At 45.6% G+C, this 27813-nt stretch overlaps 1 protein-coding gene and 1 pseudogene across 1 annotated transcript in view; one reads left to right on the top strand and one right to left on the bottom strand.

The window, feature by feature from the left end:
- LOC147689136 (uncharacterized) overlaps positions 1-27813 on the top strand; it is a 270996-nt gene that overhangs the window by 239040 nt on the left and 4143 nt on the right. The window lies entirely within an intron of this gene.
- Positions 8333-9099, bottom strand: LOC147689137 (importin subunit alpha-5 pseudogene; annotated as a pseudogene).

Genomic DNA, 27813 nt, shown 5'->3' with positions numbered 1-27813 from the left:
CAGTCACCCTCAGCCGTCACAAGTACACGTCTGCACCGCTAGGCTCAACCTCGTCTGCTTCCCCTCAGGACACCGGAACCTTGCTGATTATTAGCTACCGTCTCTCTCTCTCTCTGTATCAGTGCGCTCCGCGCTACTTCTCGTTCAGTCTTTCTCAGAGAGTTTCGGTCTTAAATCTTTCTCCGACTTCAAAGATGGCGATTCGTCCACCATGAAAATGAATAATGGCAGAGATGCTAACGGCTAGATGCCGCCTACGGACTAACTGACAAACTGACTAACACCTTCGCCAATATCAAAGCCCGTTCCTTCATGGAAATTCACGGCCAGTAACCTGCCGCCCACCAAATTCTTGTACCTCCCCGTACCAAGGACACTTTCCCAGCCGGCCGACCTGAAGTTGTGTCTTCGGAGTGGAGAAAAATACATTCCTTCGATAAGGGTCAGCCTGAACCGGTTCTCTCCAAGCGAACAACAGCTTGAAACTAAAACATTACACTTGACCTAGAAGGCCTTCTCAAGCTACCGGGCAGAAAGCAAAATGGAGTCTGTCTCGTTTAAGGCCTACGGAGCCCATAATATGCATAGCTCCATGAAAAACAGCTCAGCATGTTAGCAAATGAGCGAATCATGACTAATATTTATATATCTATCCCCTAACTTAAATTCATAAGCCTTACTCTAAGGAAAATAATACGAAAATGCCCTTATATATGTAAGACAGGGTCCCTGTCTATCAGCCTAATCCCTATGCTATGGGGGTGATAGGCTGGAGTCACTCTCCATCATTCTCCTTCTCCAAAGAGCTAGCAAAAAGACAGCCATAACAATGTCAAAATACAGAATCGGTAATTTTACCGATTCGGTATTTTACGGAATCGGTAAAATTACAGATTCGGTAAAATTACTGAATCTGTATTTTAACATGCCCCTACATCTCCATCTTCAAATACCAGTCGGTAACGGCCGAAATCGGCCGTTACCGACCGGTATTTGCCTTCCTACATCTGGCCCTAAGCATGTTTAGTCCATAGAAATCAATGGATGAGTTAGTTTTAGCACAAAGCACCTTACATGCGTCAAAAATCAAAGACAGTGCAAGACTCAGGAGAGGTGAGGCACCGAAAAAGCAAAGGGAAGCCTCGGTTCCTTACTAAACAGGGGAAGTGATCCATCAGTTCCCCACTGGCAGGGGAGGTGACGCGTCAGTTCCTTACTGCTAGACAGGGAAGGTGATGACGCATGTTTCCAGACATGCGCCCTCTGTTTTTTACTGTGGTGTGGTGTTGAAGAAGATTCTGCACCCAGGGACACCTTGTTAAAAATCCAGATGCACTGCGTTACTGTAATAGCAGCAAAGCAGGCACTGCACCGATTTCACAGCCGCTAAGCAGGCACTGCATCGGTTCCTCAGATGCGAAACAGGTGCTCGGTTGGAGTGGGTGCCACGGATTTCAGTGACACAGTGCTCGGGAAACACGCTGAGATGATTTTTCTGATGCCCTGCAATGACACCCCGGGGCGTGCGGTGAAAGCCATGGTCAATGCGTCTAGGGGGAACCAACCTTCGGTGCATGCGTCGATCTTTTGCAGTGGTGTGTCGAGAAAATAGGTGCTGAGTGTCGATGCTTGGATTTTCTCCTTAAGATCACCAGGGACACTTCCAAAGGGCCACTAACTGGATTTGACACCACTTGGCAAGTCAGGGCTTTCAGCAGAAGTGCCCAGGCACTGGCATGTGAAGCATTTGATGGCCCTGAGCAGTGGTGTAGCTAGCCCATTGGCCCCCTGTGGGGACCTCTGCATTTGCTTCCCCTGCGGCAGCCACATTGATGAGCATTGAAGAGTGGGGTGGGGGAGGAGCTGGATAGTTTTCTCCATTCGCCGTTCCGCAGCAAATGCATTGAGGAGCAGGGGTGCTTGTGCTTACTGCCCTGAGATGGCATGCAAGAGCGGGAGGGAGGCTGCCTATCCCAAACTCGTGCCACCTGGGGCGGACTGCCCACCCCCTCATTTCTACGCCACTGGTCCTGAGACCTCTTAACAGGAGGCAAACACACGCACCCTTGGAGAACCTTGGAAGAAGGATGTAGAAAGTCCAGTCCTTTCATTCCCAGGACAGAAGCAGCAAGCCAGCACAAGAAAGCAACAGGCAAAGTGGCAATCCGTCTTACAGAATGCAGCTCTTCTTCCTGGCAGAATGTCCTCAGTCCAGAAGTGTTCTGATTTGGGGTGTCAGAGGTCCAAAAACCCTTTCTGCCTTTGGAGTAGGCAAGCTTCAAAGTAAAGTCTTTGTAGTGCACTACCCCCACTAGTCCTGAAAGAAAACTCACAGTCACTCTGGTCTCTTTCCCTACACTGGATCTAACCACTCTAAACTCCATCTTCCTCAAGGTCAAATCCAGCTCCCCTCTTGACCCAGCACCCACGCGAGCCCTGCTGCCGGCTATAGAGAACATTCTACCAGTCATCCTTACCTGCTCAATGCCTCCATCTCTTCTGGCATTGTTACCCCCCATGGAAGTGCGCAATGGTCAAGGCCATCCTAAAGAAACCCAATCTCGATCACGACAACCCCAGTAACTATAGGCCAATCTCCCTGCTACCGTGGTTAAGTAAGATCTTGGAAAAACACATTAATTCATCACTGGTCGAATTTCTGGAGACAAACTACCTACTCAATCCCTCTCAAACAGGGTTCCGCCCCAAGCATGGAACCAAGACTGCCCTTCTCGCAGTAACGGAGGAGGCCAGACTTATTCTCAACCAGGGAGGCTCCGCTGCAATTATTCTCCTCGAGCTAAGTATTTAGTTCGACACTATAAACCACAACATTCTACTTCACTGACTCTCCAACCTAGGTGTCACTGGACCAGCTATCACCTGGTTCCAATCCTTTTTGGCGGACCGCTCCTTCCAGGTCGTGAATGCGACTTCATCTCCCCCGACCTGCAGCTCAGATGCGGCGTCCCTCAGGGCTCCTCCTTAAACCCCACACTATATAACATATACATGAGCCCCCTAGCTGAGATAGTCCGTCCCTATGGCATAAAAATCGTCACCTATGCCAACGACACTCAGCTAGTGGTGGCTCTCAACCAGCCGAACGCTTCATCACCCAATCTGAGCGGCTGTCTCGAGGAGGTGTACAACTGGATGACTAGATCCTGCCTAAAATTGAACAGGGAAAAAACTGAGCTCATGCTCTTGGGAAAATACAATAAAAAGCCTGGTCATCTGGCTGGACTAGTCCCTTAGCTTCAACCATCAAGCAGTGGTGCCATCTGCCTTCTGCTATGGACTACTCAGGCTACTACGCAAAATTCTCCCTCTGCTCCCTTCTCTGGCGAGACAGATTATGGTCCAGGGCCTCATTTTGTCTCATCTAGACTATGGGAATGCCCTGTATCTGGGAGCCCCCCAATCCACTATCCACAGGCTTCAGATCATTCAAAACTGTGCTGCTTGAACCCTCCTTCAAATTCCTTGACGACACCCTATCAACTCTGGACTAAAAGACCTCCACTGGCTCCCAGTCAAGGAACAAATCCAGTTTAAGGCCATGTGCATTGCCCACAGGACTTTCCGGAAAACTGGCCCGTCCATCTGCCAATCACTACTCACCCCCTACCAGCCCTCAAGACAGCTTCGATCAGCCTCATCACATCTGTCCCTTGTTCCCAAGATCAAGAGAGCAAGATGTGGTGGCCGATCCTTTTCTTACAATGCAGCCAAGCTGTGGAACTCACTTCCCCTTCCCTTGTGAGCAGAGCCCAGCCTGCTCTCTTTCCACAAACTGCTGAAAACCTTCCTCTTCAAATATTTTTCGACCTTGCTATTTCCGGTCCACATTCGATCTGTCCATAGCGCTAGGACGCCTCAGGGTAGCTTCTGCGCTCTACAAAAACCCTTTTAATTTAATTTCATTTCAAGACCCTGCCTTTCCCTGACCTGGCTTCAGACACACTACAGGGTGGTGGAGACAGCTTTTTTTGAGGACAGGCACAGCCATCTCCTCTCACCACTCTAGTTCATGAAGGCCCATCAGCCTGGCGATGTCCCATCAGGATATGCAAGGCACACCTCGGCTCCATTTGTGTGACTTTCTAGAGTGAATGCACAAGAGCCCCAACTGTCAGCCAACCCAGACAACGTGTATTCGACAGACAGGCAGAGGCACAGAATGGTTAAGCAAGAAAATGCCCACTTTCTAAAAGTGGCATTTTTAAACTCGCAATTTAAAAATTGGAAGCTCAGAGACCCCAAACTCCAAATCTCCATCTGCTCCCAATGGGAAATTACACTTAAAAGATATTTCAAGGCAATCCCTATGTTACCCTATGGGAGAGATAGTCCTTGCAATAGCGAAAACTGAAAGTAGTAGTATTTCATTATTATGACATCTAAAACACATCAGTACATATTTACCTTTTAAATACATGGCACCCTGCCCTTGGAGCTTCTTTGGACCTAGCTTAGGGGTGACTTACATGAAGTAAAAGGGAAGGTTTGGTCCTGGCAGATGGGTGCACTCACCAGTTTGAAATGTGAGTTAAAAACTGCACTCACAGACACTGCAGTGGCAGGACTTGGACGCGTTTGCAAGGCTACTCATGGTGGATGACATGATCAGTGCTGCAGGCCCACTAGTAGCATTTAATTCACAGGCCCCGGGCACGTGCAGTACACTTTACTAGGGACTTACTAGTAAATCAATTGTGCCAATCATGGATAAACCAAACACCAATACAATTTAGACAGAAATCATATGCACTTTAACTCTGGTTAGCAGTGGTAAAAGGCCCAGAGTCCTAAACACAACAAAAACAGGTGAGACAAAATAGAAGGAAGAAGGTTAAATGTGTTGGGATAATCGTGCAAAAAGAGCCAGGTCCAACAATAATCTAGCTAGATTGATGTTTGACATGATTGCAATGATTAGAAATTAAAAATATTGTTAAGGCGTTGTTGTGCCTGGCTGTTTTGTTGGTCAAGGGGGACCATATGGTATGCTTCTCTGAAGGGGCCATTGCATGACAGAGGTCCCCATCACGGCCCATGATCCAGGCAAGGTACCTGCTGATTCAAGTACTCATCTAACTCACCCAACTCTTATGATGAGTGACCCAGTTTTGTCTATCCCTGCTTCATTGGGATAAACATGAAGCAGCACACTGCAGCATGAATATTCTCATTTTATCAAACCACATGCCGGTCAGACCACAAGTGAATAGGTGCCTTAGCTGGCTGTAAGGTTGGCAAAAATGCAGGCACAAGCATTACTTTGAGACTGGTGTACCTCTCACACCATGCACTTTTTAAATGCTATACTATCTTCTATGCTGACTTCTTCATCATGCTAGGACTGGGACTGTGCTCATATTCCTTCCAGTCCAAGATGGCCCTCAGACCATGCAATGAATGCAGTCTCTCAGAAACCAAGATGGCAATTTAATTTCATGTGACATAATTTCCTGAATTCTTTCCTATATGAGGCTACTTACCAGCAAGGACTTCATGTCACAATACTTCGGTTACACTTTTTCATTACATACGTTTCACGTTTGTTGTTTTTTTGGTCCTTTCTTCATTTCTTTCGTTAAAGTCGACTTCAGATTCTACTCGTCTAACTTTGCCTGGTCATATTCAATGCCTCAGGACAGTCAACTGCCTATTGTCTACTGAGGTTTTTTCTATCTTCCATTTCTGTTTCTGATTCAACCCCAATGCACACCTGACTTGCCAAGGAGGCTTTTCTCTTCTTCTGTGACTTTTGTAAAAATAAAACTCACAATTGTAGAGCAGCCCTGTGGCCCCATGAAGGAGTCTCCTTTTCGTCTGGCAAATAAAATGAAGCAAAGAGGCTCAACTGTTGTGTATCAGTTGTGATGCCAATGACTTTAGTGTTCCCCAAGTGCCATGAATACATCCTAGAATCTGGAGCAAACCATTAACTAGCAATTCAAGGAACTGCAACAACTGTTTGATGAGAGCACAAAACTACAGAATGCCTTAACTAGAGCAACTGAGCTTCGTGTCATGAATACAGGAATCCTTTATTTCTCTGGTGATCCTACCAAGGCTGAAGATCTTCCACAATGGTTTGCATTTTGCTTTTCACCTTATTCAGTTTTCCCAAGAGCAGTCCAAGGTAGGTATCTGGCAAACAAGGCAAGAGACATTATGCTGTCTACTTTCGCTGTTTTTGAGACTAGGATAATGGCACTGTTGATAAATAAGGAAGATGCTGGAGTAAAGATTTGGAAACTTAACATCTCAGACATACAATGGAAGATAATCTTTAGAAATATTTGCATTGATTGAGTAGATTTTAGCTGAAGGATTTCTCAATAAAGCTAGTTTTAAGAATGTGATGATCTTTAGAAAGAGATTTGTGCTTAATACTTTCACAAGAAAAACAGTTTAAAGAATTTGCTGATCATCCAATAGCACCTTTTGTGTCCTTCTGACATTTTTCTTACAGTCACACACTGGCACCAGGACACTCTGAATATGGGCAACTGTGTACTGAATAAATATTTTAAATAAAAAAAAACCTTGATCTTACTTTACAAAGTGCCAGGAGATGTTCAGGAGATTGACAAGATAGCTCGGTCTTCATTGTTGTGGGCTTTGTATGAGAAAGCATGGCCTATACTCACTAAAAAGAAACCCAACACAGCACAGCAACTAAAGCTGCTGTGCTGCGTGAAAGGAAACAAGCAGAACAGCACCATATCTACTCATTTGTGGTGCTTTTTTCTTCTCTCTTGGCACCCTTTTGACTGCTATACTCCAACGTATGCACTCTTGCTCCATAGTGGTAGAGTGTGTGCTTTCTGTAAGGAATGATTAAAAACAAGAAGGAGGTACCCTTTTTCAACTAGGAAAGGGAGGGGTGTATAATACTACAAAAATTAAAGAGCTCCCTTTCCCTGCTTTTGTACAAAATGAGGCTAAGTGCCTCTTACAGTTCTTAATGTGAGATACTTACCATTCTATTTTTTATTTAGTCGGTCTAAAGTAGGTTACCAAAAAGGAATTTATTCTGTATTTCAAAACAACATTAATAACAATTAAAACAGGAAAAACCTGGACATTTAGAGTCTATTCGTTATCTATTTTATTTGCTAAAATGATGAATTCATTGCACATAACACATCATTACAAACATATCAATTTTCATATAATAAAAATAAATCAATCACAATAAAATACAAAATTGTTAAAAAAGTTCTGTTGATGCGGCGTTTTGGTGTTCAGATGAAGATCGTCACCTTCCTCAGTCATCACCTTCTTCAGGACTATACTTTCAAATTAAAACATCTAAGTGGGAGCGTAAATATGGTGTTATTCTCTATCTTCACCTAATGTTCATATTACTATACAATGAAATTCACATTAAAGCTCTAAGTCACAGGGTTTTTTCCTGATAAAAAAACAACTAAGTTACAGAGTTTTCTCCAACACCTCCACAAGATTCTCTTCTACATTACCCAAAAGGATTGTTACATTATAATATCGTTCATTATGCTTCACATATTGCAGTGTTTTCAAAAAGAATTTATTTCTACACAATACAAAATCCCAAAACTATCTGATTTTGGTAACCTCAATAGACGGTCTGGTTGTTACTAATAGAACAATCAAATTTTTAAAAAAAAACTTTTTAATAAATGGAGCGTAGAGAGTGGGGAACAGGGAAGGTGAGAAAGGGAGGATGGGGAGGAGACAACAAGGAGAGACAAAATGAAATCTGTCTAAAGGTCAACTGGGTAGGTGACGACCAAGGAGCGAATCCGCGGCCCATCTCATCTATAGCTAAACCATGTAGCTCCATTGGGCATCAGACAAAATAGTTCAGTCTCAATACACTGAGAGAGGAGAGAAGTAGAGATATAAATCGAGGGAGGAAGTGGGAAGAGACGACAGGAGAGACGAAAGGAAGTCGAGGGGGAATTCCCAAAACCCATCTCCTCTATAGCTAACAGGTAGCTCCACCGGGCATTGGCCAAATAGTTAGGTCTCAATGGGAAAACATTTAGAGAACATAGAGGGCTAAATAAATGGAGCTTAGAGGGGTAATGGGGTAGGGTAAAAATCTGCCCAACGTCCAGTTGGGTAGGTGATGTCCAAAGGGGGAAAGTCCACAGCCCATCTCCTCTTTAGCCACCAGGTAGCTCCACCGGGCATCGGCCAGAAAACTAGGTTTCCACGGTTGTTGGTAAGTTCACAGATTTAATGTCTGGATGGGGGAAAGGCGAATGTCAAATTAAATATCTCAAAGTAGGAGCACAACATGGAAGGGACTACAGTGGCAGCCATGTAGGGGTCAGGCAAGGGGTCCTGCGTCAATCACCGCCTGGATTTTGTCATTTGGTCCATCAGACAAGTACGATAATGCCCATCAGGCATCTGCCAGAACATCAGTGTCATTCACAAAGAGGAGCCAGGATAGCACATCAAGAGAGGGAGAGACCTTCGGGAACTCAGGAGGAGGGTTTGTCCCTCGGCAAAGGTTCGATAGAGCCCACACTGCATTTCTGGTCATTGTGAGGCGATTCTGCTTTGAAAGCAACTATAATAAAGATGGCAGGATGTTGCAGTCTAATACATAGTCTCTGCACACAGTGCTGTCTCCAGCAATGTTACCAAAAGCCCAGACTGCCTGTTCTTGGACATCTTCAAACTCTGAGCGGAGCAGCTCGATGAAAACTGGTACAGCCCCTGGTTGAATAACGATGCGGGTCTGCAGAGAAATTCCTGATGCAATATTTGTCAGTACCCAGGCAGATTCGAACTGTAATGTACAGTTTTCTATCCTCTTGAGGAATTCCACAAATCTGGCCACAACCCCAGGAGTGCCGATGACTTCATCAATAGGAGGATTCGGTTCTTTAGATAAGAGTTTTCGAAATTTCTGCGTGGCTGACAACTGCTGCTCTGGGTTGGTTGAGAAAATCATTTCAATCATATCAGCAGTAATGGTGCCAATTGCAGCAAGATCCATGTAATTGATTTGTGCTTCATGAAATCCTCCATCAGACATGCCTTCTTCCTCAGTTTCTTCTGCACACGCAACATTTCTTCGTTTGAAGAGCTGATCGGTTTTATTTATTTATTTTCTCTATGCCCTTGTCTGTCAACTCCCCTCTGCCCCCACCCCTCCCCTCCCCCGCCCCGCCTCTCTTACCTGTACCAGCCGTGCCTGCCTCTAATGCTACCCTTTCCTGAACCCTAAAAATTCCTTAGTACAACACTCAACGCCACTGTTCTCTGAACCTTAACAACTCCTTACTTCTCCTTAATGCTACCCATCCATGAACTCTAAACATTCTTTAATACCTCCGAAAGCTACCTTTTCTGAACCCTTAAAACCTCCTACTAGCCCTTAACTCTAACCTTCCCTGGACCCTAAAACATCTTACTGCCCTTTAATGCTACGTTTCTGTGGACCTTAAAAACTTGTTAATAACTCTTAATGCTACCCATCAAAACCATTATCACTCCTTAACGCTACACAGCCCTCAACCCTTAAAATCCCTTACTACTCCCTAAACTTCCCATCCTAGAACTCTGCAAACTCCTTACTACCCCTTATTGCTCTCTCAGTGACTATACCCCAGATGCATCAAGAACCCATTTTGCTATTCCCTAAAAGCGAAAAATAACGATTCGCTATTAAGGAATAGCAAAATTCACTGCATGAAGAAATCACTAAAAAAATAGCGATTTCTTAAAATTCCAAAATTGCGACTCGCAAATTGCGAGTCGCAATTAAGGACTACCTCCCCATTCATTCCTATGGGCCTAGAGGCCCATAGGAATGAATGGGAAGACATTCTCAATTTGTGAATTGCAATTAGCGAATCGCAAATTAAGAATGCGATTTCAAGGGTGCAGGGGTGTCCAAAGGACACCCTATTGCACCCCTGAAAATGATCTGTGCACATATGCTGCGCACACACATGCCCTTAGGGCATGTGTGTACGCAACATGAAACTTTGAAAAATGCACTTTAGTGCATTTTTCAAAGTTTTTGCAAATTACCATGAGGTTCAACTTCATGGTAATTTGCGAGCCCTATTAGCGAAATCGCAATTTTTTAAACTTTAATGCATTGCATTTAAGGAATCTCACTTTGAGATTCCTTAAATGCAAGTAATCGCAATTTTGCGAATTCTTAATTTGCGATTTTTGCATTTGGAATGATGCATTGCCTCTGATCACCATCCCACTAATGGAATCATTTGCAGACATATTGATTTGTTTGCTGTCACACCACAATCAAATAATAGCTTTATCACAATCATAACACTACTGCAAATTTAGAGATAAAGGTGCAAGCATAGTTTCTGTATGTTTTTCCACGACTATTGTTGCATGTACAGTTAGCACTAGCTTTGTGTTTGTACTCTGGTACAATTAGTCATGAAATGCAAGACGTTTCTTGAAATGCAAAAAGAGTCTTATATGGAACCCACTTTCACACATTTTACCAGATTTCTTAAAACTTCTCACATTCTCTAAGTGACCCCCAAAGTAGGATGTCCGTGAATTACAAAATACCCCAAAATTAAGTGAATGACTATTCAAATTTTTTTTAAGAATTGCATTTCACTGTAACAGTAACTTCCCTTTGTATTTCTCGCTTGGCAACGCAGATGTCTCGATTATATTTTTACAAATTCTTTACAAAAGGCATGGCTTGGCTCTACCCAGAGGTGTTCAACTCTCACCTCATGCTGTCAGTTGGCAAAGTATCCTTCCGTCTTCTAGGAAGTGCTTCCATTTGAATGCATAAGGGGCGATTCTAAATATGAAAAATAAACTCTATTATGCTGTTTGTCAGAGTCAACTATTTTCTCTAATATTCATGCATTCTTCTCATAAAACGTTGTTTTTTCTATATTTCCGCAGCATTGGCTAAGCCGCTAGGGCAGGTTTTAATATCATAAACAGCAGTGGTGCAAACAGTGGTAGTGCATGTTCACAGCATGTGTGAATGCCTGTGTTTGCATTTGTTGGCACATAAAAATACGACCTGTCGGCTTTTCCAAATGCTTGTTCACTTCTGATAATAGTCTGGAGGAAATAGAGTGCATACCAATTAGAGAAAGTATAAAGGAAGAAAATATATCACTGCATAACACGACCTTATCCGAGAGTTTTCCTACTTTTCAGGAAGGGTTGTAGACGAGCATCAAGCACTCTCTCACGAGTCACTCATTCATCTCAGCAGATGAACTTCAAATCCATTTTGAAAAATGGCACCCATAATGTAATGATTATCGGATAGCCAAGGTCGGATAGCCAAGCTCGGTGGAGAAGTGTGGCTCAATGGTTAGAGCGGCAGACCCTGATGCACAGGTCTAGTCTGGGACCAGGGTTCAATTCCCGCCTTGGCCGGTCCTGGGCTCAACTTACTCAGACCTGATCATTCTCGCCTCGGTGCCTATTCTAATCATGGGACCCACTCTGCAACTCTGGGCAATAGCTTGCTTAATCTCCACAATGGCCCCAACAACGCTAGGATGCCTGGCTTCACCTTGGGGGTGCCCAGGAGTGGGTACTTCACAGGGAAAGGCCAGGAAGGGTTCCTCAGCGGTATTCGTACAAGCGCCGAGATGCCCATGGGTGATGTGTGCGTTATACAACTACCACACATTTACATGTACATTTACCATCAAATCCTCTTCTTCATCCCATTGATCTTCACACTCCACTTCATCACACGGTGCTTGAAGCAAATAATCTGGTGATACATTTGGACATACCTAAATGTGGTGCATCTTGCTCTGGCACTCTTGTAGTTTACAAGCTAAATTTACAGTCCTTGGAAAAATATTGGCAGATCCATTCCCCTTCCAATATTCTCACTAATGATTTATATTTGGTGCAAATTAATCATTCCTTGCCCTATAGAATGCTCTTAAATGTGTTCACAGCATAAACACAAGCCAATAAATTGTGCTTTATTACAGAATATTCAGTTTCTGCTCCTATGAGGTTGTGCGAAGCAAAAGCAATAGTAATATTCCCCTTTGCGAACTTTGAGCACCATTTAATTCTTGGCGGGTGGCATGTTTCTCTACCAGGGCAACGTAGTATATTACTCCATCAATCTAGCGGAGATCCCACCTGCCAAATTTAGAAATGTCCGCTGGCCCAGAGGATATTTGTAGCATTGGCACGGCGTTTCCTGTCAGTGCATTAAGTTTGACCGAGCCGTAGGGCAAACTTGCAATACTTTTTTTAATTTAACAAAAAGCAAATCCCAAAGTGGGATTTTGTTTTCGAAAATAAAAGTATGTGCCCCTTTTGCCATGGGAGTTTCCTCCTATGACGAGTGGGGCATTGAGCACTTTTCAGTGCCCCCTTACTGCCAGATTTTTCCAGGTGTTTGGCATTGAAAATCGGCTATAGGCAACCCATCTGAAATAAATGGACAGACATACAGCCAAACCTCTGACAGCCCTAACTCCATCGGGATTTCGGAGGGGTTTTAAAATGGTGAAGACGGCAGGGGCGGCTGGTGACATTTGAAAGTGGTGGGGGCGTAAACTAATTTGCATATTGCACCACAGCGATCGAGCGCAGCGAGCGAGCCCGAACCACCTTGCATCCATCCATACATCATTCATGCATCCACCCATCTATCCACCCACCCACCCTGCATACATACATCATTCATTCATGCATCCACCCATCCATCCATCATGCATCCACCCATCATGCATGCATGTATCCATACATCATTCATACATATACCCATACATCCACCCACCCATCCTGCATCCATACATCATTCATTCATGCACCCACCCATCCACCCATCCACCCATCCACCCATCATGCATCCACCCATCATGCATGCATCCATGCATCCACCCATCCATCCACCCACCCACTCTGCATACATCATTCATTCATGCATCCACCCATCCATCCATCATGCATCCGCCCATCATGCATGCATGCATCCATACATCATTCATGCATCCACCCATCCATCCACCCAACGATCCTGCATCCATACATCATTCATTCATGCATCCACCCATCCATCCATCCATCCACCCATCCATCCATCATGCATCCACCCATCATGCATGCATGCATCCATACATCATTCATACATCCACCCATACATCCACCCACCCATCCTGCATCCATACATCATTCATTCATGCACCCACCCATCCATCCATCATGCATCCACCCATCATGCATGCATCCATGCATCCACCCATCCATCCATCCACCCACCCACCCTGCATACATCATTCATTCATGCATCCACCCATCCATCCATCATGCATCCGCCCATCATGCATGCATCCATACATCATTCATGCATCCACCCATCCATCCACCCAACCATCCTGCATCCATACATCATTCATTCATGCACCCACCCATCCATCCATCCATCCATCCATCATGCATCCACCCATCATGCATGCATCATCTATACATCATTCCTGCATCCACCCATCCATCCACCCACCCATCCTGCATCTATACATCATTCATTCATACACCCACCCATCCATCCATCATGCATCCACCCATCATGCAAGCATCCATCCATACATCATTCATGCATCCATCCATCCATCCACCCATCCATCCATCATTTATGCACCCACCCATCCACCCATCCATCATGCATCCACCCATCATGCATGCATCCATGCATCCATCCATACATCCATACATCATTCATGCATCCACCCATCCATCCACCCAACCATCCTGCATCCATCCATCATTCATTCATGCACCCACCCATCCATACATCCACCCATCCATCCATCATGCATCCACCCATCATGCATGCATCCATCCATACATCATTCATGCATCCATCCATCCATCCATCCACCCATCCATCCATCATGCATCCACCCATCATGCATGCATCCATGCATCCATCGATACATCCATACATCATTCATGCATGCATCCACCCATCCATCCATCCACCCATCCTGCATCCATACATCATTCATTCATGCATCCACCCATCCACCCACCCATCCATCCTGCATCCATCATTCATGCATCCATCCATGCACCCATCCACCCACCCATCCACCGAACAATCATTAATGCGCCCACCCTGCATCCATCCATCATGCATGCATCCATCCATGCACCCATCCACCGAACAATCATTAATGCACCCACCCTGCATCCATCCATTATTCATGTATTTTTATGACCATATAAAAATAAATTATGGACTCTAACAAGCCTTTATAATCGATGTTGAAGGATGTGCCAGTTTACATATTACATCACCCCTACCTTTTTATGCTGGAAACCTTCTACCGCCATGTATTTGCCATCCTGTAAGCCCTAGGTATGTACTATACAAATTCACATACAAACATACACCAACATGCATGCAATAATAAATGCATATATCATACTATTCCGCCTCTACCGTTTGTTAACATTTTGAAATTTTATAACCTTAGTTCAAAGAGTACATTATATTTGTGGTGACAGTTGTTGATTCATTTTCTGGAAAATGTTTATAAAATGAAATCTGTTGAAGGCTGTTGTTGCAACTATCAAAAAAGAAATTCTGAGAATTTTTACATTTCTAAAACCCCATGCCGTGAAATAAACGGGTGACCTGGAATAGATGCACACATTTCTGCAGCAGATGCTTTAACACACTGAACTATCTCAAGTCATTTGTGCAAGCTAGTTTACTGGAACACCGAAAAACACACACTCTTACATTGCTGCTGGTCCCGCACACGTCACAGGCTCACAGCGCCCCTGGCCAATCCTGGCGCCAGGGGCACAGGTACCCTCTCGCCCGCAGCACGCCCATTAGGGCTCCTGATGGGCATGCGCAACGCTGCCAAAACACAAGTGCGCATGCGTGGGCACGGGTAAAAATTCACCCTCCGTCCCCACGCATGCGTACTTGTGTTGCCGTCTGTACAATCATGTCAATGAATCAACATGACGCCCGCCCGGCGGTCTGACGTCATGTTGATTCATTGACATGATTGTCATGAGGGAGCTGCGGGCGGCGTCGGGCAGGGGGGGGCTACGCCCCCACGCCCCAATGGACGAACCGCGCCTGGAAGACGGAGTAGTCTCCACTGCTGTTAAACCTAAGGTCCGCCTGATTCGAAATCAGGCAGGCAGACCATAATGTTGGCAGGGAGGGAAGTTCATCGCAGGTGCGATGGAGTTCCCTCTACACAAACATTTAAATCAGATCATTTTACTCAGCACTGCCCTGAGACCAATTTGGCTCGCATCAGAGGTGAAAATATGCATTATAAACATTTCGCAAGAAATTTCAATAAAGATGCCTTTTCTAGTGCCTTCTTCAGTTTAGCAGACCTCTGACCTCCTGGACAGGGACCTGCTCTCTCCCCCTGCACCTCCGCTGGCAAGTGCCACTGCCCGTGCTGTACTCTGTATAAGTAGGGGTTCGAGGCACTCCTCCACCCGCAGGCTCCTACCTGCACTTAATCCCTGGTCGACCAGTGGGAGAGCCTTGCTCTTCTGCTTGTTCCACTGCTGTATTGTGCCCGTTTTTTCTATCGTTCTCTGTCTTTGTTTACTGTATTGTAACTGTGCCTGTTTTTCAGTATTTTTTTGTCTTTGCCCCTGTATTTTTATTATTGGTTATCTGTTTTTCCTGTTATTCTCAGCCTGTTTCCCTTCCCGCCGCAGCTGCCTCCGCGGCCCTTCCCCCATGCCGATTTCCAGCACCCACCTCCCAGCTGCGATTCCCTCCCCTCTTCCGTATTTAATTGCGGCCGCGTGCTCAAAACTCATCTCTTTCACCAAGCCTTCCCATCCTAAATCCTATGTCCCTCCCCGGAAATCTCAGCTTCCTACTAGCGCCAAGAAACCGCATGGTATAAGTGCGATTTATAAATTTTTTTAAATTCAAATTCAAACGGGCAAGCCCGTCTGCACATGTCCACGACCCGACCACAACCAGTGCCCGTGACCCTGGATCTCCGATCTTCCACCACTACAAACCAGCTGCCCTCCTCGCACTTAATCCCGGAAGGAACAACAACTGCCAGCTGTCGACGCCGAACACCACTCACTGCCAGTTCTCCAGCCGACCCTGCCGACATTCCTTCACCATCCATAGCACCCACACAACCTCTGCATCCCTACCCGAGGCCCCGCACCAAAGAAGCCCTGAAATGCATCCCCCTCAATGTGCGCTCTCTGCACAGACATGCCGTTGAGATCTCGGACCTCCTCAACACCCTCTCGCCAGACGTCCCCTTCCTCACGGAAACCTGGACAAACGCCCCCTCCGCACCCGACATTGCCACCACCATTCCCGACGGCTACAAGATTGTGAGGAAGGACCACCCCCACTGCCCTGGCGGAGGACTCGCCATCGCACACAAGAGCTCCCTCCGACTCTCCACCTTCAGCACGAGCGACTCTCTCTCCAACACCGAACACCTCCACTTCCAGATCCAGACCAGCCCCAGAACCATGCTGCGTGGCACCCTCGCCTAGAGACCCCCTGGGCCTCATGCTCCTTTCACCACTTCCATTGTCGACCTCATCGCACTCCACGCCTTCACCTCCACTGACTACATACTCATTGGAGACATGAACTTCTAACTTTACAAACGCAGCAGCCCTGACTCCACCGCCCTCCTGGACAACTTGGACAACCTTGGACTAAAGCAGCTCGTCACCACCTCCACCCACAAGGCGAGACGCATTCTCAATCCCATCTTCGCAGGAGGGACAGACATCCACTTCAGCCACACCTCGCAGCCCGTATGGACAGACCACCACTGCGTACACTTCTCTTTCAGCACCAGCACCACCACTGTGCACAAGCCCGCCCCACACCCGCCACAAAGTAATTGGAGCAAAGTCACAGAGGAGCTCCACAAATCTTCCGTCATCCATGACCTGCCTCCTCCACGACCAATGCCATCTCTGCAGCCAAGAAACTACACAGCTGGATCACCAGCTGCGCAGGCATGCTCGCTCCCCTCCACCACCCCAACAGACAAAGCCCCCTGAAGGCCACCTGGTTCACAGCCAACAATGGAGAAACAGCAAAACCACAGAAGACCAGACCACCTACAAGCACGCCATGACAGAATACCACCAACTCATAAGAGCCACCAAGAGGACCTTCATCCGGAACAAAATCCTCACAAACGCCAGCAACTCAAAGGAACTCTTCAACATCATCTAGCAGTTCATCAAACCCCCCAGCGAAGCCATGGACATCGCACGGTCCCAGGACCTCTGCAACAAGTTCGGCTCCTACTTCCACCTAAAAATCAAGGCCCTCCATGACAACTTCAGCGAACGGACTCCAGAAACCACCCTCCCCTCAAGCAAGGACAGCCAGCCCACCATCGCCACCTGGACACTGGTCACCACCGAAGACACCACCAAGACATGAAGAGCACTCACTCAGGAGCCCCCACAGACCCATGCCGGCCTCACATCTTCCACAGAGCCGCCATTGCGCCTGACCTACGCTGCCCCATTAATGCCACATTCAAATCCTGCATCTTCCTCGACGACTGGAAGCGGGCTCACCCGACGGACCTGAAAAACTACTGGCCCATCTCTCTCCTTCCTTTCGCAGCCAAAGTCACTGAGAAATTTGTCAACGCCCAGCAGACCACCTTCATCAAAGAGAACGCCATCCTCAACTCCTCCCAGTCCGGATTCTACAGCAACCACAGCACCAAGACCGCCCTCCTCGCTGCCACCGATTACATCCGTGTGCTACTCAACCAGGGCCACACCGCGGCCCTCATCCTGCTAGACCTCTCCGCAGCCTTCGACACCATCTCCCACCACACTCTTGCAGCCAGCCGGCACAATGCTGGCATACAGGGAACCGACCTTGACAGAATCCGATCCTTCCTCCACGGCAGAACCCAAAGAATCAGACTCCCACCCTTCCTCTCCGAACCCACAGAGATCAACTGTGGAGTACCACAAGGATCATCGCTCAGCCCCAAACTCTTCAACATCTTCAGACAGCATGGGTTCAGTGTAGTATCCTATGCCGACGACACCCATCTCATCCTCTCCCTCACGAAGAACCCTGAAGACACCAGACTCAGCTTCCAGGATGAAACGAAAGACGTTGCAGCCTGGATATGCAACAGCTGCCTAAACCTCAACTCAGCGAAGACAAAAGTCCTTGGGCCTCCCCCCACCGCTACGGACAACTCCTGGTGGCCGTCCGCCCTCGGAAACCCACCGCTGCAGACCACGCCCGAAATCTCGGCATCATTCTAGACTCCTTCCTCACCATGACGCGCCAGATCAGTGCAGTCGCCTCCACCTGTTTCAACTCCCTCCGCATCCTCCCCAAGACCCTCAAGTGGACCCCCCCCCCCGAAGCCAGAAAGACTGTCACCCACGCTCTCATAACTAGCAGACGAGAACGCCATCTATGCTGGAATCAACAAATCCCTGCTACACAAACTCCAGACCATCCAGAACACTGCAGCCAGACTAGCCCTCGGCACCCCTCAACGGGGAACAGCCTTTACAACGCGGGCATTACCACGCGTTGCCATTACTACGCAGCTTTTACAATGCAAGTTGTTTCAACGACTTGCGCTGGAGGGCGTTGTTGGACAAGGAATAGTTTAATTTTCTATTCCAACACCTTCCCTACTGTAACGTGGGCTGGAGTTAGAATAGAAAATTAAACTATTCCACTATCCAGCGCTTACAGCGCAAGTCGTTGTAACGACTTGCGTTGTAAAAACAGCATTGTAATGGCACGCGTGGTAATAGCCCACGTTGTACTGACATACAACCCCCCTCAACATGAGCACATGACCCAACTCCTGCAAGACCTCCACTGGCTCCCCGTCGAGAAGAGAGTAACTTTCAAGCTACTCACCCACCCCTACAAATCCCAACACAACATCGGACCCAAATAACTCAACGAAAGAATCTCTTTCCACTCACCCAAAAAAACCTCTGCTCTGCCGACCTCGCCCTAGCAGTGACCCCGCACATCCATAGAGCCAGAGCAGGAGGAAGTGCCTTCTTCTACATGGCAGCCAAAGTCTGGAACGAGCTCCCAGTCAATATCAGATGCTCCCCTACTCTGCACACCTTCAGGAAAAGCCTCAAGACCTGGCTTTTCGGCTGACCTGGTGCTGCACACCCCCCCGTTCCCCACCCGCCCAGCCCCTTGAGACCCTCACGGGTAAGTAGCACACTTTAAGAGCCCCTGATTCATTGATTGATTGCTGCACACTCATTGTTCCATGCAAAAACATTTTTTTTGATGAATGTAATGCATAGATTCAACCTTGCCAGTATGGTTCCTTATACATTTTGAATGGGATTCACACATTTTCCCGAAGGATGCTAAGCCTAATTCATGATTATTGCTGGAGGAGGGGGAGCTGAAAATGACTGCCACTAGGAATGACTTGGGCTGCACTCCATTTTCCCAAATGAAATGTCCCAAATACTCAATCCTAAATTTGAAAAGTATGCACTCATCTTTTTGTAATGTCAGCTCACTGTCCTGGATACTACATGCTTGTGTTTCATGATTGTAACAGGTTAGTCACCTGTCTTGCTGTATACCAAAACATCATCTTGGGAACTCTCAGGATATTCCCTCAAGCAATCTGTTCATCACCAACTGGAACACAACAATAGCTGAACCGAGTTCTAAGGGTAGTCTGCAAAATGGGCATGCCACTTTGGGAGCAATGAAGGCAGTATCATTTCTTGAGTTTCCGTGCAACACAATTTGGTTATACTCCAAGCTCAAGTCCATGTTAGTGAAGGCCCTGGGCCTCATTTAGGAGAAGTGACGCATCGCTGCGTGAAAGCAGCGATGCGCCACTTCTCAGTTCGCCCAACTTTCGACATGATTGATGCATCATATTTACTGTATGACGCATCATGTCTCAAGGAGTTACAGATACGTCAGTATTTCTGACATATCTGTATGGTGCAAAAGTGACTCATTGCTGGAGTTTGTCACAAAAGTGACGCAACTCCAGCAATGTGCCCTTTCACATGGGGCAAGTCCTATGTGAAAGGGCATACATTAGTCTTACGCCTGCTGTGAGGCCGGCATAAGATATTGACGCATTTACATCCTAGAAATGACACAGTGAAATCTTATAGATTTCACTGCGTCACTTCTATGACCCTTTCTTGCGTCAGAACTTCGCCCTGAATACATTATTCCTGGTGCAGGTAAAATGTGGCGCAGAAGTTTACAAAGTGACGCATCTGCCTAGATGCGTCACTTTGTAAATATGGTGCAACAAGGCACATTTTTTACGCTGATGGTGCGTCACAAAAAGTGACGCACCAGCGGCATAAAAGTGACGCACAGCCTCATAAAGAAGGCTCCCTGACTTTACCCAAAATTATGACCATGCTGTTGATTGGTAGTCGTTGACAGTCCTCCACCACACTATGTTTAAGCTGATGTATAGTCTAATTTTGTCATTCTTCTTTTTACCATCACTTCTGTCGACAACGACTCTGACCTTCTTTCTTCCAATATACTCTTCACCTCAGATTGAGCAGAAAGGGATATATTTCACACTTCTCGTTTAACTGCCTGCACATTGTTCTTCAGGACATTCGAATGATTTGGGTCTTTCAAATACCCAAGTCTATTGTTAAACACTCTTTTATACTCTTCTAGCACAGATGTGACTTTAATCTCCTCCTAATTTTAAAAAAAATGTGGTTTACTAGAGTTTATTACTGTTTTCAAAATTATTGGCCGGCCAGCCCACTACTCAATACTGATCAACAAATTTCTTAGTTACAACACTTCTATCTTTGAAGATCAATCTGGCTAGGAAATTTATTTTATGTCCACCAAAAGCCCTAGGTATGATCCTACTGGATCTTAAGACAACTCTAACTTTCAGGTTCTCATATGTTTCTTGAAAAAATATTGTGACCCTGATCCATGGTCTACAAGGACATATGCTCCCATTTATTTCTGTGCTAGTTGCTTTAATTTTTTCTTTGGCAATAATTGCCACAGAGGTACTAGGTTTTCTAGCATTTCATCTTCATCCATTGCATCCTCTTCCTCCTTGACTGTGTAAACATTCTTTTCTTGGGCTGGCCTACAAAGCTTCAGGAAAGGACCTTTCTTACCGCACCCTTTGAATAACTTGCCAATGGCTTCTTTTTCAACAGATTCAATGTTGTCAAATGTGGGCAAAGAGTCTTCTTCCTTCCACATCTAGACAATTACGCAATAGTACTTATTTTTTAGCTGGGATAAAACCTGCACTATCTATGGCATCTGAATGCTTCCCAAAGCATTTTATCTATTTGGGACCAGTTCTCTGTTGGCGCACCTGGTACATCAATAAAGGTGCTGGGCATGCTCGCTGTTTGCATCACTCCAGTCATGATGATGCGAGGTAGGCAATAATTTCAACGTTTACTTGGAAGATGGGACCAAAGAATGCAAAGGGGTACTTAAGTCATCAATTATTATTTCAACGCGATATGGCTGAGCATAGATTGCTGCCAGAACCTACGTTAACTTCAGTACACATATGCACAACCTGACGAATTGCACAAAAAAGGAGCAGTTCACTTAGGGAGCAGTTCATTTAAATGATCAGTGATTCATAGTCAATGTCTCCTGTAAGTGTTCACAGTGGGAATAACTCTCCACTTTGCAGCTTTAAGTCAATAGTAATGATTCAGAAAATAGGTCCCTGGAAGCTTGTTTCCTTCCCAGTATAAGGATTGGCTTGGTAGTTTGGTCTGCCCTGTTCCCATGATGCACTGGGCCAGGGACAGACTAATTTGCATGTAGCCAGGTTCTGAGCTGGGATGGTGCAGTGAGCTAAAAAACGGTGATGGATCAAGCCCTGATCTGTTGACTGGGTACGAGTGTTCTGCTTAATTCAGATACTCTGTCCATCACCACCCCCTTACCTGAATCGTTAAGTCAATAGTGGCATGCTTCACCTTTAGCGATTGACTTGGATGGGGAGATTCTATGCTGGACCAACCCCGCCATGTGGTGCGCTGCACCTCATTAGAAGAAGGAAGATCTTTCTCATGCTCCTTCAGTCAGTGCAAGACTCTGACTGGATGACAATCCACCAACAGAGCTCTGGTGTACACTGACACACATTCCTGCCACACAGATGGCAACATGAGTCTCATGCAACTGCAATGCTAGGGTGTAGCGCTAGTGCTTCCAAAGTGAAGCGAGAATGGCAATAACCCATCCATGTCACTGGTTTTTCTGTATGCCCTAATTTATTTTGAGTCTAACTCGGGCACTCTTTTCATTTTTCTACACTTGTATTCTGCCTAGAAGAGAATTCAGTGCTCTGGAGGATACTTAGTAGTGCTTTGGGGCACGTGCTTTGGCAAGGCATTGGGCATCTCTCTTCTTGCTTGTGGTTTCTGTTGCTAGAGATAAGGCAGCTATTTTTATCTCATGGTTGACTAAAAGTGACATTTTGGGAAATTAGTGCTCTAGTCTCATGATGAGTTTGATAAAGTCTCCCTATTTAAGAAGGCCGGCAGATATGCTTAAATTGTGGTATTACCAATTTAAATCTCATTTCTTTTGATTTGATGAGGTGTCATGATGCTTTAAAAATGTTATTCTGGTTGTATGCTTTGATCAGTTTTTGTTGCTGTTTCTTGTGCCCTCATTTTTTTTTTACCTCAGGCACTGTATATTTATTTATTTATTTATTTATTTATTGACATTTGTAGAGCGCGGCGAAACGTAGGAGGGAAATCAGTGTTCTGGGGGAACTTAGTTGTGCATTACAGGGGAGTGTCTTGGCAAGTCATTGGGTATCTCTCACCTTGCTGTTAGTTTCTGTTACTAGAGGTGAGGCATCCATTTTTGCTACTTTTCGTTGTCAAGAGGCGCCATTTTGAGAAGTTAGCACTCTAGTTGCCTGAGGAGTTTGATGAACTCTCCTTACTTAAGAAGGACTGTACCGCAGCAGCGCCACTGGCGCTCCAAAGGCAAGCCCATCTGTCTGCACCTATCCACATCTGTTCTGCTGCCAGAAGGGGCCCAGCTCAGTTGCACTATTTCACATATACTGCACAGGAGCCTCTGTTCCTCAGGCCTCCGCTGTTGTGTCTGGGTAGGTTGGAAATGGACAGGTGCTTTGAGGAATGTTCTTGTGAACCGTTTGGAGCAGATGACAGGTGAGGATTTCAGTCACTGCAACACACAGCCTCTTGTCCTGATCATTTCAGCATTGTTTGTTAACGTCTCGTTCCTGCACGTGCATGCGCTCAATATATATGGGCTACCGAGCAATGCTAGATTAGATGTTCTCTTTATGATGGAAACCTAACTTTATGACTCAGTTGCATCTGATATTGCAATGGCTATCCCTATTCCCTGGTGCACGTGGACATGGCCAACAGTAGGGGTGGGGGTGTGGCGATTGCATATAAGCAATTTCCAGAATTATTGGGAGCAGAGAGTTTAGGCTTCTGTTTCTCTGAATCTGCTCAGTTTCCCTATCAGGTGTCTTGGTTTATCATCCTCCAGGTTATGTCAGAGAGTGTATTAACTAACTGGATCTTGTGCTGGCTCATTAGACCGTGCAGTACACCTATTTCACACATCTAGGGGATTTTACTCTGAGACAGATAGTCCAATGAACAGCTTGGCGGCGTTCATGGTAGATAAGCTGGCCTCTTTCAATTTGGCTCAAACTGCGCCTCCTCACACCCACCAAGCTGAACATACTACTGACTGGATTTTCTGTAATCACCCAATCTTGGTTAAAGAACCCAGGCGGTGTCTTGGTTTGATCACTTTCTCTGTTTGGGTGGAGGATTGTAGCCAATCTCCTACAGGCCAGGTATGTGGACAGGTCATCGTTCCAGGCATGTTACTAAATAAAAGCATAAGAGCTCACAAGTGCCTTGCTAAAACTGTGCTTTCCCTCACTAGTGCCAATGATGCTAACAATAACTGGCTTCAGATGCCTCTGAGGACCTGGCTCCATATCCGATAAAAAAGGAGCGCAAGCCGTGGCCTGTCGCCCCTTGGTTGTCTCCCTTGAGGTTTATCATGCTGCTATTAAATCAGCACAGGCTTACTATCTTGAATCTAAAACCAATTCCGCCTCCAAAAGCTCCAGAACAATCTTTCAGATTGCTATGGCTTTCTTGTCTCCTAAGACTTGTTAAAGGACTAGCACTCCCTCTCAAGACTTTTTGTAATGGGTTTGGCAATTTCTTTGGGGATAAAATCAACAAACTTTGTTCTGCATGTCCCATCGCTAAATCCCTAGGTAAAGCCTCCGGTGGAGAGGCAGGTTTGTAAAGTCAGTGACTTCTCTATGTTCACTTCCATCTCTCTTGAGGGGTCAGAAAAGGCAATTCTACACTGTAAGTCTGGGTCTCAAAGGAATCCCTATCCCCCTTCCACCCAGTCTCTGGCGATTGAGGTGATTCACCCAGCTGCGAATAGGATTTTCAATCTTTTGTCATCTACTGGCATTATGCCATTGTCTTGGAAGCAGGCGACGGTTGTCCCACTATTGTGAAAACCTTCTTTCGGCCCTAGGGTGCTTTCCAATTTCCTTCCATTTTCGCTACTTCCTGCATTATCCAAAATGCACAAAACCCTGAGTTATAATCATCAATTTTTGGAGGCACGCAAGTTTCCCATCGAGTCTGGGTTCCACCCACAGCACAGTACATAGATGGCTTTGATAGAGGTGCCAGAGCATGTTAAGCTTCCGCTGGATCAGGGGGAGGATGCCGCTCTGATTTTACACCATCTTTTAGTGACATTCGATATGATCTCCCTCTCAATTCTCCTGCAAGAACTTCAGGAATAGGGTATTTATTACCTCTATGAAAACTACAAAGATATACTAGAGCCAGCATGCTCTGCATTAGTGGTACCGCAGACTCATCTGAATGACCTTGGCCGTCACATAGCGAACTGCTTTTCTATGGAGATCGCGAGACTCCTCAATGCTGAAGCGCAGGAGAATACACATCCCTTCCAAGTTTTGATGGTGGTGATCAGCTTCACTATGAACTGCCACAAAAGTATTATCCAATTCAAAACAACATCAAACTTTAGGAAAATAGAAATCTGGTCATTAATTAAAGAAATGTTCCAAAATAATGAGCATGGAATTTAATAAGTGTGCCTCAACTTGAGAGTTAAGCTGCCAAGCAGGGCCAGCTTTAGAACTGGTGGCACCCTGTGTGGCAATGTTTATTGGCGTCCCCCCCTCCCATTGACCATCTCCACCACAAATTCCCTCACCACCAGCCTTTAACGGTGCCGAAGTCTCCATAACCACTATCTCTCTCTGATGCATATGTAACACTCTCTCTCAGATGCATATATGGCGCCACTCATTCCAGTGTAGGATGTCAGCGCACTTTGCATCACACACATTACAGAGACAATCAATCATACGTTTGTAAATCAGTATATAGGAAATGTTACATATAACAGAGGACTGCAAGGTCCCATGTCAGCACTACTGGTAGGTAGTATAGTGTAATAGTGCTTGATCTAGAGAAACATAAACTCAGAATTTAAAAAGAAACACCATAGTTGAGGGTTCACTTTAATAATGAGAATAGATTACTACCAAAATGAATCCTTTTTGCAATATTAATCTCTGCTCAAATCTATACTGTGCAGCCTGCATGCAGTTCTTTGACAAAAGTTAACAGCTCTGTATTATAATTTTAACTTATACATTGTAAGTAAGAAATTGATGTTTCTTTTAAAAGCAGTAACCCACTGACCTATTTACATTCTATGCACTTTGTAATCTGCACAGTACTTGTTTTTTGCAACAGGTGTATTAACCCTCTGCCCTACTATAGTGAGTCAAACCCCCAATTAAACAAAACTCCGATCTCTCTTCAGAAAGAACATTAATCACAGGAGTTAGCCTCACATTTATTTAATTGCCTGGAAATTGCTGGAGGAAACGAACGCGGCAGCAGGTGCTTTAAAATAATACTAATCTTGCAAACACAGCGCCCCCGGAAATCAGCACCCGGTGCGGTGGCACTTGTCGCACAGCCCTGGAGCGGGCCCTGCTGCCAAGTGTGTTCCACAAATCCTGTCACAAGCCCATGCTCCCACATTTCTGTCCCTCTAATCGTTTACACTTAGTAAAGTCTTAAACTCTTTTATATTTATTTATTCCCATGTATAAGGCAGAAATTCGGCTTAGTATCTTACCATCAGTCATTTTTCTGTCTTTTTTATGTTAATACAAATTTCAAGAATTGCTTCTAAGCCAAATCGCTTGTCCTAGCATTTCTTATACTATTCATTATGATGACAGGGAATAATTCGGGACGGTGGCAGCAAAATATTAACTGCTGGCAATTCAGCAGACAGCTCCAAGTCCAAGGATCATGCTCGCATCTAGGGTCTGATTCCTGCAAATGTAACGCATCTCCAGGCCGGTTGGTTTCTTTTGCAGATTTAGGAGAGCTTCAAAAAACTCATCGGGGCATTTTATCAAGCCCCTTATCGCTACGTTATCGGCACTTTCCTGCCGATAACACGGCGATGTTTGCATCGCCCTGTTATCAAGGTAGCGTTAAGGCAATTAACGTGGCTTAAAGCTACGTTAATTGGCTTAACGCTGCCTTGGTAATAAGGCCCCTTCCACGATAAACTTATCGTGAAAGGGGGCGTGCAGTGGGTGTTGTGGTGGCCATTCCACTGCAACACCCATTCACTTTTACGCTACCACCTATTATCAAGCAGGTGATAATAGGTGGCAGCGCCAAACTTAAGACCATAAAAATCCTGGTCTTAAGGTCGGTTTAGGTCTCGCCTAAGCAGCGTGCATGCGCTACTCTAGGAGGGTCTTTAGCCATTGGTCTTCACTTCTCAAGCACTGCACTCGTGCTTGTGGCGGCATCCACCTTGAGGGAGCGAGCAGTGGCGCGCCACAAGCACGAGTGCAGTGCTTGAAAAGTGAAGTCTGGTCTGCCAAGCGCGCGCTTGCGCACCACTAGTGGGCTCACCTCCTGCTCCTTTACAAGACTTTACTTTTGTTTCTCATGCTGGTTTTTTTTTTGCAGATTTATTTAGCGCAAACTTGGCCCGAAGGTATTGGAGCGCTTTATTCGTCTTGCTTGTTTTTCTCAGTTACCTCCAGGTACAAGGCCATCTCAGGGCTGGTTGACTTTTATCTTGGAAGTTTAATACATTAAAGTTTATTTCAAAATGTAAGCGTCTCTAGGTAGTTTATCAGCTTCCTGATCATCGGTTCGGGTCTTTCGTCACAGGATAATGATCGGAATTTTATTTGATCGCATTTACCCAGTGCAGATCATACATCAACATTAAGCCCTCTCGAATGGTCTGAGGGCACATGCCAACATAAAGGATTTATTTAGTTGCAGGTCAGGAGAGCGCTATCCTTAGCACGCCTGCAGTGTGTGAATGGTACTCCATGTTTTAATGTCTTTCAAATTCCTGTCCGAGTTAATAGGCTACCTCGGTGAATGGGAAATGATGCACTTCACCGGCCTGGAAACCCCTTGCAAAGCCTTCGAGGTTGTAATTGATGTGGCTGTTTGGCTCCATAAATAAAAACACATTTTGTAACCGGCAGCTTGTTATAAGCCTTGATGTATTTCTGCATGGGTGTGAAGCCTTGTGAAGTCGTATGGCTTATGTTTGCAATAACTGCCTAGTAACAAGAAGTCTATCATTTGCAACGCACAAGTACTGTCAGTGTCTACGTACTGTTAAAGTATTGCTTTATATTTTTTTACATTTGTAAGGGCACG

The sequence above is a fragment of the Lissotriton vulgaris genome, chromosome 10, assembly GCF_964263255.1.
Source record: "Lissotriton vulgaris chromosome 10, aLisVul1.2, whole genome shotgun sequence".
Classification (NCBI taxonomy): domain Eukaryota; kingdom Metazoa; phylum Chordata; class Amphibia; order Caudata; family Salamandridae; genus Lissotriton; species Lissotriton vulgaris.
The sequence above is the reverse complement of the archived record's forward strand: the minus strand, read 5'-3'. Positions and strand labels throughout refer to the sequence as shown.